General features: G+C 42.2%; 1 protein-coding gene across 1 annotated transcript in view; it reads left to right on the plus strand.

Annotated features, from left to right (window-relative positions):
- Window positions 1-13,012, plus strand: part of LOC126267937 (TWiK family of potassium channels protein 18-like) — a 359,878-nt gene that overhangs the window by 291,147 nt on the left and 55,719 nt on the right. The gene's annotated exons all lie outside the window — the stretch shown is intronic.

The following is a 13,012-nucleotide window of genomic DNA, read 5'->3' on the forward strand; positions in this document are numbered from 1 at the left end:
TGCCCGGGCAGGCATTATCTTGCTATGAAGGCCAACAAAACTAGAGATCGAATGCCGTCGACGTATTGCTGTGCTGTAAGGATGTCGAGGATGACAACGAAAATGGTCCTGATACGAAAAGAAATGGCATATCAGGCCACCACTCTTGGCTGACGGGCCGTATAGCTGGCGACACGCAGGTTGGTATTCGACCGCTGTTCGTGGCATCTCCATCGCTGGTCATCGGTGCTAATTTCGAAGCGGAACTCATCACTGAAGACATTTCCGTACAGTCAATGAGATTCCCTGCCGAAGACGTGTCTGGAGACATTTCAGACAACGGTGGGATACCACCCTGTCGCCCGCCATTCTACCGAACACCCAGGATTGATGGTCTGGGATACCCTTTCTCGTTATAGCAGGACCCGCTTTGGTTGTCTTACGTTGCGCCCCTACAGCGCAGCGGTATTAGTTGCCCTTCATAGCAGGTTATCCTGGTTTACATTTCAGCACGATTATGCCCGCCTGCACACGGCGAGAGTTTCTATTACCTGTCTTCGTGCCTGCCAACTGCCTTATTTGATCTTAAGCCTTCTGAAGCTCTTTTGAATTTTGACTCTTAATACTGGATTCCCTATGTTTTCCATGTCGACTTAAATTTTTTCTTCTATCATAGCATCAAAGAATTCCTCTCCAACATAGGGGCCTTCAAAGTACTCATCCCACCTATCCGTTCTCTCCTCTGCGTTTAATGCTGGAATTCCCGTGGTAGTCGTAATATTACCACCCACGCTTTTAATTTTACTCAAGGCTGTAGTGACGTTTTTGCATGCTAAGTCTGTACCCCCGAAGATCATTTCTTTTTCGATATCTTCACATTTTTCATGCAGCCATCTAGCCTTGGCAATCTGTACCTCCTACTTATCTCATTTCGAAGTGTTTCATCTTGCAGTATTCCTGTTTTTCCCTGAACATATCTTTCCTTCCTTCTATCGTCGATATATTCAAACATTTTTTGCGTTACCCAAGGGTTCTTCGCAGCTGCCTTCGTTGTACCTATGTTTGTCTCTTCCCCATCTGTGACTGCACTTTTTAAAGAAGTCCGGTACTCTTAAACTGAACAGTCTACTCCGGTATTCTTTGTCACAGTACCCACGTAATTAGCGAATCTTCAACACGTCTCATGACTCCTCAGTACTCCGTATCTGACTTCCTTCCCAGGGCCAGCATCTCGTGGTCGTGCGGTAGCGTTCTCGCTCCCCGCGCCCAGGTTCCCGGCTTCGATTCTCGGCGGGGTCAGGGATTTTCTCTGCCTCGTGATGGCTGGGTGTTGTGTGTTGTCCTTAGGTTAGTTAGGTTTAAGTAGTTCTAAGTTCTAGGGGACTGATGACCATAGATGTTAAGTCTCATAGTGCTCAGAGCCATTTGAACCATTTGAAAATCCTTCCCAGCTGGTCTCTCTGGGAGAGTCTCAAACTTCAGTCTACTCTTTATCGTTACTAAATTGTGATCTGATTTTATAGCTGCCATTTTTCCCATACTGTCTAATACTAACATACATCTTATTCTCTCTCTTGCGTGCTGTTGTGTGCGTTTCTCATACCGTCTCCGTTTCCCCCATTCCCTGTTCCATTAACGAAAGGAATATGGGACGAACGATTCGATAAAACTCTTCATCACTTCAACTCTATAAGATTGTCTTCTTGTCGTCGTTTCAGGTGTCGTTTGCACAGAAAGTAATGTGTTGAACGTCTCTTCTTCCATCATACGTTCTCCGTGATGCACAACGTATCGCTAACAGCACCCGATATCGAAGTTTACTGAGTACGCGAGTAACGTATTCGCACCGACTAAACGAACCCGTGATGTAACGCGCCATTTTTCATTGCATCTTCTTTATCTCTTCTATACACCGTGGTAACGGCCAGTTTGTGAGGAATACTACTCACGAAGAGATCGAAGCAATTATTTATTAAGCCTATTCTCACATCGAAAAATTTTGCTTCCTTAAGATTCTCCCAAAGAATCTGTGTGGTATCTACTTTTCCCACAACTTGTTTCGTATAGATATATCTTTACAGATCGCTACGAACTCTTACTCGTAGCAATTTTACCGTCGTTACTGATTACAGTAATTCATTGTCAAATGTCAATTTATTGTCAATTGAACGGAAATAGCTCCGTTCACCTACTTGTGTGTATTACTTTACCTTGATTCACGTTAAGTCATCAATCCTATGCGGGTACTGCTGTATACTGCCAGTCTTCTGGTAGTGAAACCTTCCTATGGACAGCACAATACGACCCGTCATACAACCTCTGACCAGTCATCACATCTTCCAGTAGGTTTTCTTTCAAAACGTTTTGTTTCGTAAGACCACACAGTCTTGCAGCTGTTCTTTGGATTGTTGTAATGTTTCTTTTCTGCTTCTAAGAACAGTCCCATGACTCCATCTGTTAGTCTGTTTCCTACACCACCAGCACTTGTCATTACACTAAATTTGTATGTTACACAAAATAGTTTCCATCTTACACTGGAGAAGCCCATGTCCAGATCTTACATTAAATTTAATGAAGCTATTATTATGCTTTTGCGAAGTACGGCTTTCGTCTGCAGTTAGGATAATTAAAAGTAGGGACACTCAGTGCAACTTTTATCTGTCTTAATATTTAAAAATGGAGAATTGATTTTACGACCTGCATGTCTGAATAGTAATTATTGCGTGCAGCGACACAAATGTCCATAATTAACTTTCCGTAATCAACTATAAATGTGAAGTTCGCTATCACTATTAAGCTCAAATTAAAAACTATAATTGAAAGTGACTTACCTCTCCGACACGAATACATAACTTACGTTAACAGTGAAAAATTACTGTAGCACTTTTATAGAGAACTTGAGACAAACATGCATTAATTGCTGGGCATATGTAGTTTCAATCACATTCTCGACACTATATTTCATAAAATGCAGTTAGTCACTACGGAAAGAGCCATCAACAGCAACGAATGAAACATACGTACTAACAGATTTGTGGCTGAACAAGCACACTTCACTTAAACTTCGCAATTACGCAGAACGAAATAGAGTGTACAATCACAGCAATTAAAGGCAACTACACACGTGCAGTATTTAGAATAGCAAAAAATGATAAATACGAATTTGCAGTGTTGTATCTCAACACAATTCTAAATCAAATCATAAGTTGTCAGACGAAATGCAATGCGAATCTGATTAATATGTAGTACTATTCAGAGGCAACAAATTCGCCGACATTTCACCGACAGTTTTAGTGAATGTTTAAAATACGTCAGTAGTAAGGCTCATACATACCATAAGAGAGAAACTACTCATAGGCAGGGGCAGAATGAATGGTCTAGTGACAAAGGGACATTGGCTAAATTTGCTGGAAACTGTGAAAAGGTTATTATTTTGTTATCTGACTTTTTATTTAATAGGTACTTCGCAAATTTATGGTGTAGCTACAACAAACTCTAAAAAATAATATTTTGCTACGTGTTTCATGGAATACTTGTATGGTATGTAACAATAAAAAGTTGGAGAGTAGTTGAGGACTGTAAAGTTGCACAGGTCATACCAATTCTCAAGAAAGGTAATAGGAGTAATTCCATTTATTACAGACCGATCTCACTGATGTCGATTTGCAGTAGAACATTGTGAGTTCAAATATTATAAATTACTTCGACGAAAACGGTCAGCCCCAATTTAGAAAATATCGTTCTTGTGAAATACAACTAGCTCTTTGTTTGCACGAAGTAATGAGTACTGTCGATAGGGAATCTCAAAGTGATTACATATATTTACATTGTCGGAAGACTTTTAACGCATTTCATCACAAGAGACGTCTAATCAAATCTTTTACCTACATAGAATCGTCTCTGGTGTGTACTGTTAGAAACATCAAAGTGCTTCGTAATCGGCGGAGGCTAATCGAGTAGAACAGAAGTGATATATTACGTTCCCGAAGGAATTATTACAGATCCTCAGCTATTCCCGATCCGAATAAACGCTTTAGTAGGCAATCTGAGCAGCCATCTTAGATTGTTTGCTGATAATGCCGTCACTGACAGTCTTGTAATCTCCTATCAGTAGATCAAAATCATTTCAGAATAACAGACACGATATCTGTATAGCACGAAGGGTGACAATTGACTCTAAATAAGGAATAGCATGATGTCATCCACTTAAGTACCAAGAGGAAAGCGTTAGATTTAGGTTACACTACAAATGACATAAATTCAGAGACTGTCAATCCACCTAAGTACTTTCGAAATACAATTACGAACAACTTAAATCGGAACGATCACATTGCTAATGTTATGAAGAAGGACACCTAATGACTGCGTTTTATTGCCAAAAGATGTAGAAGTAGGAAAAGGTCTACTAGAGAGACTGCCTACACTATACTTGTGCACTGCTGTGTGGAGTGGGATCCTTACCCGATAGGACTGACTGAGGACATCGAAAGCGTCCAGTGAAGGGAAGCTCGCTTTATATTATCGCGAAAGATGGGAGAGTGTGTCACATATATGTTAAACGAGCTGGGGTGGCAATCGTTAAAACAAAGGTGTTTTCCGCTGCGGCGTGTTCTTTTCACGAAATTTCAATCACCAACTTCCCCCTCTTAATGGGATGATATTTTATTGACGTCAGCGTACATAGAGAGAAATGATCATCATCATACAATAAGAGACATCAAAGCTGTAAGGAAAGATTTAAGTGTTCATTTTCCGACGTGGAATCGAGAACGGAACGGTAGAGAAATAAACTCAAGGTGGTTCAGTGGACCCTCCGCCAGACAGTTACGGATGAAATGCAGAGTAGCCACGTATATGTAGAGGTAGATTATAGATAACAGCAATGAGTACCCTCTATATTGCACGATCGCACGGAACTGCAATGTCGGCACTTCAAAGCAGCTCCTTAAGTTGAACTGCACTGTCAGCCAATCGGTAAGCATTAGCGGTTTGGGGCACTTACCAGCTCCGTCCCCTCTGATTAACTCCGCGTACGGACGGCCGTAAGTAATTCCTAGAACATTCAACTCGGTTCCCTTGACGCATGTAGCAACGGAATTAGAAGTACCTTTTTTTTAATAGATCTCGCGGAAATCAAGATGAACTCATTTTGCGTGGCACGCTGTCTTCCTGACACTGCTTGTGGTACAACGCCACGTCGCCACAAAACTTCTCGGTCGCCGCCGGCTGCAAGTAACAGATATTAGGGGTAGCCGCGATGTCCGAAAATAATTTTTTTAAAAAGGAAAGAAAACGGAATGAGGAGAGCGCGCGGTACCGGCCCAGCGTCGGTGGCGCCATAGCCGACAATACAAGCCGCGGAGAGCCCAACTTGGTGGCAGCTGTGGCAGAAGTTGGCCGGCTAAGCAAATACAGGCCGCTGGAAAGTAGCGCCGGCGAGCCGAGCTGCGCGGCCTGCAGAGGGAGCGGCCCGCATCGGACGGCGAACTTGGCGAATAAAGCTGCTCGCCGCTATCACTGCCGCCGTGAGGGACCGACCAGGGTATGGGGCGCTGCCCGAGGGATAAATTACCCCTGACGCCTCCAGCCGCGCTCCCTGGTCGTGGACATAGCCCCGGTAAGCTCACCAGTACCCATTCATTAGTTGGTGCATAAGTGGGTAGCGTTTTTGTTTTGCATGATGGTAATCGAGTTGGGAACAGTTTATGTATAGATTGTCGTTTTGTATTTGTATTTCACCGTTACTGTTTAAATTTACATATTGTCATTTTCTCATTTGGAGATAATGAGTGGTCCTGTCGACGTTAGACTGCCAAGTGGAGGAAAAGGAACATTTTTGTTGTGTACATAGTTCCGCGTAGTCAACGCGTACACAACTTTCCCAATAGAGTGCGCCCCGCAAAGCACAACAGCGGACGCTCAGCGCTCGTCCGTCTCCGCACTACGAGATGGCGATGTCATAGGGACGGACCAAATTCTGCTTCCGCCGATCCGCGTATTAATATGTAACGCAGCCAATGAGATTGCTGCTAACCTAGAACCTTTCCTCCTCGCGGATCACACTCTCGCAGTGATACCTGAACGCTCGAGGTATTATAACGAGTGTACAGACCTCCGATTAGTCATTCTGCATCAGTCTGCATTTGTCTGCACCAGTCCATAGTCAAGTTTCAGTCTGCGCCTAATAAGATTATCATATTCCTGTAAATAGCCATGAAGAGAAATGTATGGACACATAGTACAAGAGATATGTGAGAATAAGAGTAACGTACCAAGACCAAAGGAATTTCAGTTTGCCAATTGTAAATAGAATCCAGAACCAAGTTAAGTTATTTTTATGCTTGTTATTATTTTAATAAATGTCTGTGAAAATTTATCAAGTTCTGTTTAAAGTTGGTCACCGTCAATCTGCTACTCTAAGCGTGCAAGTGGCATTTCTATCGTCTGACCAAAAGGCAGAAGATAAACACGCCACGAGAAGACCACGAGACCTATTGCTGACACTCGCCTACTTCGTTAGAGCGACAAATCAAATCATCTGATAGTGCATGTACCGAAGGTCTTACAGTTTGCACACTACAATTTTCGACGTATGTTTCTGTTTGAGTTCAATAGAGGAGTGACAGTAAGCGGAGGCAGCCAGAAACATTTGCGCCGCGTGTGGGGATAATGCCACTGGACAGAAATCCAGAGGCTGTCAACTCACCTAAGTACATACTAATTACAATTACGAACAACTTAAATCGGAACGATAACACTGATAATGTCCTGAGGAAGGCAACCCAAAGACTGCCTTTTACTGGCAGAACATTTTTGGTGCCAAAGATCTCTTAGAGAGACTGCTTACACTACATTTGTCCGTCCTAAGTAGAGCACTGCTGTTTGGTATGGGATCTTTAAAAGTTAAGATCGACGGAGGAAATCGAAAACGTTCTGTGAAGGGCAGCGTGCTTTGTAGTGTCGCAAAGATGGGACAGTGTGTCACACATTTGTTAAATGATTTGGGTTCAAAATGGCTCTGAGCACTATGAGACGAAACTTCTAAGGTCATCAGTCCCCTAGAACTTAGAACTACTTAACCCTAACCAACCTAAGGACATCACACACATCCATGCCCTAGGCAGGATTCGAACCTGCGAGCGTAGCGGTCGCCCAGCTCCAGACTGTAGCGCGTGGAACCGCTCGGTCGCTCCGGGCGTCTAAATGAGTTGGCGTGGCAATCGTTAAAACAAAGGCGTTTTTCGATACGACACATTCTTTTCACAAAATTTCAATTACCAAATTTCTCATCTTAATGGGAAAATCCCCCCCATGAACCATGGACCTTGCCGTTGGTGGGGAGGCTTGCGAGCCTCAGCGATACAGGTAGCCGTACTGTAGGTACAACCAAAACGGAGGGGTATCTGTTGAGAGGCCAGACAAACGTGTGGTTCCTGAATAGGGGCAGCAGACTTTTCAGTAGTTGCAAGGGGAACAGTCTGGATGATTGACTGATCTGGCCTTGTAACAATAACCAAAACGGCCTTGCTGTGCTGGTACCGCGAACGGCTGAAGGAAAGGGGAAACTACAGACGTAATTTTTTCCGGGGGCATGCAGCTTTACGGCATGATTAAATGATGATGGCGTCCTCTTGGGTAAAATATTCTGGAGGTAAAATAGTCGGCCATTCGGATCTCCGGGCGGGGACTACTCAAGAGGACGTCGTTATCAGGAGAACGAAAACTGGCGTTCTACGGATCACAGCGTGGAATGTCAAATCCCTTAATCGGGCAGGTAGGTTAGAAAATTTAAAAAGGGAAAAAGATAGGTTGAAGTTAGATATGGTGGGAATTAGTGAAGTTCGGTGGCAGGAGGAACAAGAGATCTGGTCAGGTGATTACAGGGTTATAAACAGAAAATGAAATAGGGGTAATGCAGGAGTAGGTTTCATAATGAATAGGAAAATAGGAATGCGGGTAAGCTACTACAAACAGCATAGTAAACGCATTATTGTGGCCAAGATAGATACGAAGCCCACACCTACTACAGTAGTACAAGTTTATATGCCAACTAGCTCTGCAGATGACGAAGAAATTGAAGAAATGTATAATGAAATAAAAGAAATTATTTATATAGTGAAGGGAGACGAAAATTTAATAGTCATGGGTGACTGGAATTCGAGTGTAGGAAAAGGGAGAAAAGGAAACGTAGTAGGTGAATATGGATTGGGGTTAAAAAATGAAAGAGGAAGCCGTATGGTAGAATTTTGCACAGAGCATGACTTAATCATTGCTAACACTTGGGTTAAGAATCTTGAAAGAAGGTTGTATACATGTAAGAACCCTGGGGATACTAAAAGGTATCAGATAGATTATATAATGGCAAGACAGAGATTTAGGAACCAGGTTTTAAATTGTAAGACATTTCCAGGGGCAGATGTGGACTCTGACCACAATCTATTGGTTATGAACTGTAGATTAAAACTGAAGAAACCGCAAAAAGGTGGGAATTTAAGGAGGTGGGACCTGGATAAACCGAAAGAATTAGATGTTGTACAGAGTTTCAGGGAGAGCATAAGGGAACAATTGACAGGAATGGCGGAAAGACTTACAGTAGAAGAAGAATGGTAGATTTGAGGGATGTAGTAGTGAAGGCAGCAGAGGATTAAGTAGGTAAAAAGACGAAGGCTAGTAGAAATCCTTGGGTAACAGAAGAAATATTGAATTTAATTGATGAAAGGAGAAAATATAAAAATGCAGTAAATAAAGCAGGCAAAAAGGAATACAAACGTCCCAAAAATGAGATCGACAGGAAGTGCAAAATGGCTAAGCAGGGATGGCTAGAGGACAAATATAAGGATGCAGAGGCTTATCCCATTAGGGGTAAGATAGATACCGCCTACAGGAAAATTAAAGAGACTTTTGGAGAAAAGAGAACCATTTGTATGAACATCAAGAGCTCAGATGGAAACCCAGATCTAAGCAAAGAAGGGAAAGCAGAAAGGTGGAAGGAGTATATAGAGGGTCTATACAAGGGCGATGTACTTGAGTGCAATATTATGGAAATGGAAGCGGATGTAGATGGAGATGTAATGGGAGATACGACACTACGTGAAGAGTTTGTCAGAGCACTGAAAGGCCTGAGTCGAAACAAGGCCCCCGGAGTAGACAACATTCCATTAGAACTATTGACGGCCTTGGGATATCCGGTCCTGACAAAACTCTACCATCTGGTGAGCAAGATGTATGAAACATTCGAAATACCCTCAGATTTCAAGAAGAATATAATAATTCCAATTCCAAAGAAAGCAGATGTTGATAGATGTGAGAATTACAGAACAGTCAGTTTAATAAGCCAAAGGTGCAAAATACTAACACGAATTCTTTACAGCGGAATGGAAAAACTAGTAGAAGCCGACCTCGGAGAAATCAAATTGGATTCCGTAGAAATATTGGAACACGTGAGGCAATATTTACCTTACGACTTATCTCAAAAGAAAGACAAAGTAAAGGCAAATCTACGTTTCTAGCATTTGAAGACTTAGAGAAAGCATTTGACAATGTTTATTGGAATACTCTCTTTCAAATTCTGAAGGTGGCAGGGGTAAAATACAGGGAGCGAGAGGCTATTTACAATTTGTACAGAAACCAGATGGCAGTTATAAGAGTGGAGGGGCATGAAAGGAGAGCAGTGGTTGGGAAGGGAGTGAGACAGGGTTGTTGCCTCTCCCCAATCTTATTCAATCTGTTTATTGAGCAAGCAGTAAAGGAAACAAAAGAAAAATTCGGAGTAGGTATTAAAATCCATGGAGAAGAAATGAAAACGTTGAGGTTCGCCGATGACATTGTAATTCTGTCAGAGACAGCAAAGGCCTTGGAAGAGCAGTTGAATGGAATGGACAGTGCCTTGAAAGGAGGATATAAGATGAACATCAACAAAAGCAAAACAATGATAATGCAATGTAGTCGAATTAAATCGTGTGATTCTGAGGGAATTAGATTAGGAAATGAGAAGTAGTAAAGGAGTTTTGCTATTTGGGGAGCAATATAACTGATGATGGTCGAAGTAGAGGGAATATAAAATGTAGACTGGCAATGACAAGGAAAGCGTTTCTGAAGAAGAGATATTTGTTAACATCGAGTATAGATTTAATTGTCAGGAAGTCATTTCTGAAAGCATTTGTATGGAGTGTAGCCATGTATGGAAGTGAAGCATAGACGATAAATAGTTTGGACAAGAAGAGAATAGAAGCTTTCGAAATGTGGTGCTACAGAAGAATGCTGAAGATTAAATGGGTAGATCACATAACTGTTGAATAGGATTGGGGAGAAGAGAAGTTTGTGGCACAAGTTGATAAGAAGAAGGGATCGATTGGTAGGACATGTTCTGAGGCATCAAGGGATCACCAATTTAGTATTGGAGGGCAGCCTGGAGGGTATAAATCGTAGAGGGAGACCAAGAGATGAATGCACTAAGCAGATTCAGAAGGATGTAGGTGGCAGTAGGTACTGGGAGATGAAGAAGCTTGCACAGGATTGAGTAGCATGGAGAGCTGCATCAAACTTGTCTGAGGACTGAAGACGACAACAACAACAATGGGAAAATATTTTATTAACGCTACCCTGCACAGAGAGAAAAGATCATCATAATACAATAAGAAACTGATTTTCTCTTTTTAAGGAGGATCGTTTTTACATTAGTTCAGGAAGACCTCCAGATCGTTTAAACACATGGATCCACAGTGATCCATGTCTACTCGGGAACTGGCAAATCGTGATGTAGTGTGACCTTTCCATCATCATGCGTCACTTGCATACAATTAGGAAGGTTAAAAAATAGCGTATGTGCAATCTTTCCCCATCGATTTTACAGAAACTATTCTGTAAAATAATTTCATTTTTGCGGTATCTATAGCTTTATATGTGACCTTCATCATGATGTACTCGTCATTTCGCTAATGGTCATAGTTATTTTGATACTTGCATTCATCGGAAATCGAAACAGTCTGCAATGTAAAGTAGGGACTGCTACGATTTTGAATTAGGTGCACATTATAAACTATGAAGTGCGACAATAAGGTAATGAGACTGATTTTCTTGGCAAGATGTGGCAACCCTCCAGGCTTGCGTAGGCACAATATCTTTGACCTTGGTCTATAAGGTGCTTCTAGCCACGTGGCACATCAATGCAACTGCTCGGTCGTGTGTTGTGCTGTAATAAGTTAACACGTGTTTGTCTCTCTCGCATAATATTGCGCAACGGTATGCCATTTCTTTTTGCGTTAAATTGGGTGAGAACGCGACGACAACTTACAGAAAGCTTTAATATGCCTTTGGAGAGTACATCATGTCAAGAGCTTAAGTTTCTCGTTGGCAAAACATGTTTAGTGAAGGCAGAACGAACGTCGAAGATAAAGACCGCAGTGGACGACCATCAACCTCAAGTTTGGATGTCCATTTGGTCAGGGTGCATGAACTCATACGATCAGATCGAAGATTATGCGTGAAAATAATTGCAGAAGAACTGAACATCAATCGAGAAACGGATCGTCTAATAATAACTGAAGATCTTGGTATGAGAAAGATTTGCGTGAAGATGGTCCCCAAAAATGTCACACCACAATAGCGAGAAACACGGAAAGGTGTGGCAGCCGATATGGTAGAGCAAACGGAAATCAATCCAGAATTCTTGAGCCGTGTTATCACTGGTGATGAAAGTTGTTTTTTTTTCGTACGATCGAGAGACAAAAGGTAGAAGTTCGAAATGGTGCTCAAAGGGACCATCGCGACAAAAAAAAAAAAAAAAAAAAAAAAAAAAAAAAAAAAAAAAAAAAAAAAAAAGCAGGCATGTCAAAGTGAAAAGTGAAATGCATGCATGCTTGTGTGCTTCTTTGATTCCAAGGAATTTTTCATAAAGAGTGGGTGCCTCCTTAACAAACAGTTAACCAATATTACTACAAAGAAATTTTGGAAAGACTTCGTAAAAGAGCTTTTCGTGTCAGTGACAACATTGCTGATAATTGGATTCTGCATCATGATAATGCGCCTTCCCATACTGCTATGTCAGTACAGCAATTTTTAATCTCAAAACAAATATCAGTACTATCACAGCCATCTTATTCACCAGATATCGCTTCGTGCGACTTTTTTCTATTTCCATTAGTCAAAACGGTGGTCAACGGACACCAATTACAAACAACACAAGATGTCCAAAAAGCTGTGACGAGGGTCTTTGAGGATATTACAGAATATTAGTTCCAGAAATGTTACCATCAATGGCAGAAGCGCTGGAAAAAGTGTGTGCAATTAGAAGGGAACTACTTTGTAGGAGGCAACACTAAACTTGACTAAAACGGTAAGCAACATTATTCTTCACATCAGTCTAATTACTTTATTGTCGCACCTCGTATGTGGTCAAAAGTATCCGGACGCCTGGCTGAAAATGACTTACAAGTTAGTGGCGCCCTCCATCGGTAATGCTGGAATGTAGTATGGTCTTGGCCCACCCTAGCTTTGATGACAGTTTCCACTCTCGCAGGCATACGTTCAATCAGGTGGTGGAAGATTTCTTGGGGAATGGCGGCCCATTCTTCACGGATTGCTGCACTGAGGTGTGGTATCGATGTCGTTCAGTCAGTCCTGGCACGAAGTCGGCCATTGTCGTGTAACCACTCAGCTACAGGCCGCTCATTTTGAACAGGTGCTCGATCGTGTTGAAAGATGGAAGCGCCATCCCCGAAATACTCTTTTAACAGTGGGAAGCGAAAAGGCGCTTAAAACATCACTGTAGGCCTTTTCTGTGATAGTGCCATTCAAAACAACAAGGGGTGCATGGAGATGAAAAACACGGCCACACCCTAACACTACCGCCTCCGAATTTTACTGTTGGCATTACATACGCTGGCAGAAGACGTTAATCGGGCATTCGCTATACCCACACCCAGCCATCGGATCGCCACATTGTGTACCGTGAGTCATCACTCCACACAGCGTTTTTCCAATGTTCAATCCTCGAATATTTACGCTCCTTACACCAAGCGAATCATCGTTTGGC

Source organism: Schistocerca gregaria, chromosome 4 (genome assembly GCF_023897955.1).
Source record: "Schistocerca gregaria isolate iqSchGreg1 chromosome 4, iqSchGreg1.2, whole genome shotgun sequence".
Taxonomy (NCBI): Eukaryota; Metazoa; Arthropoda; class Insecta; order Orthoptera; family Acrididae; genus Schistocerca; species Schistocerca gregaria.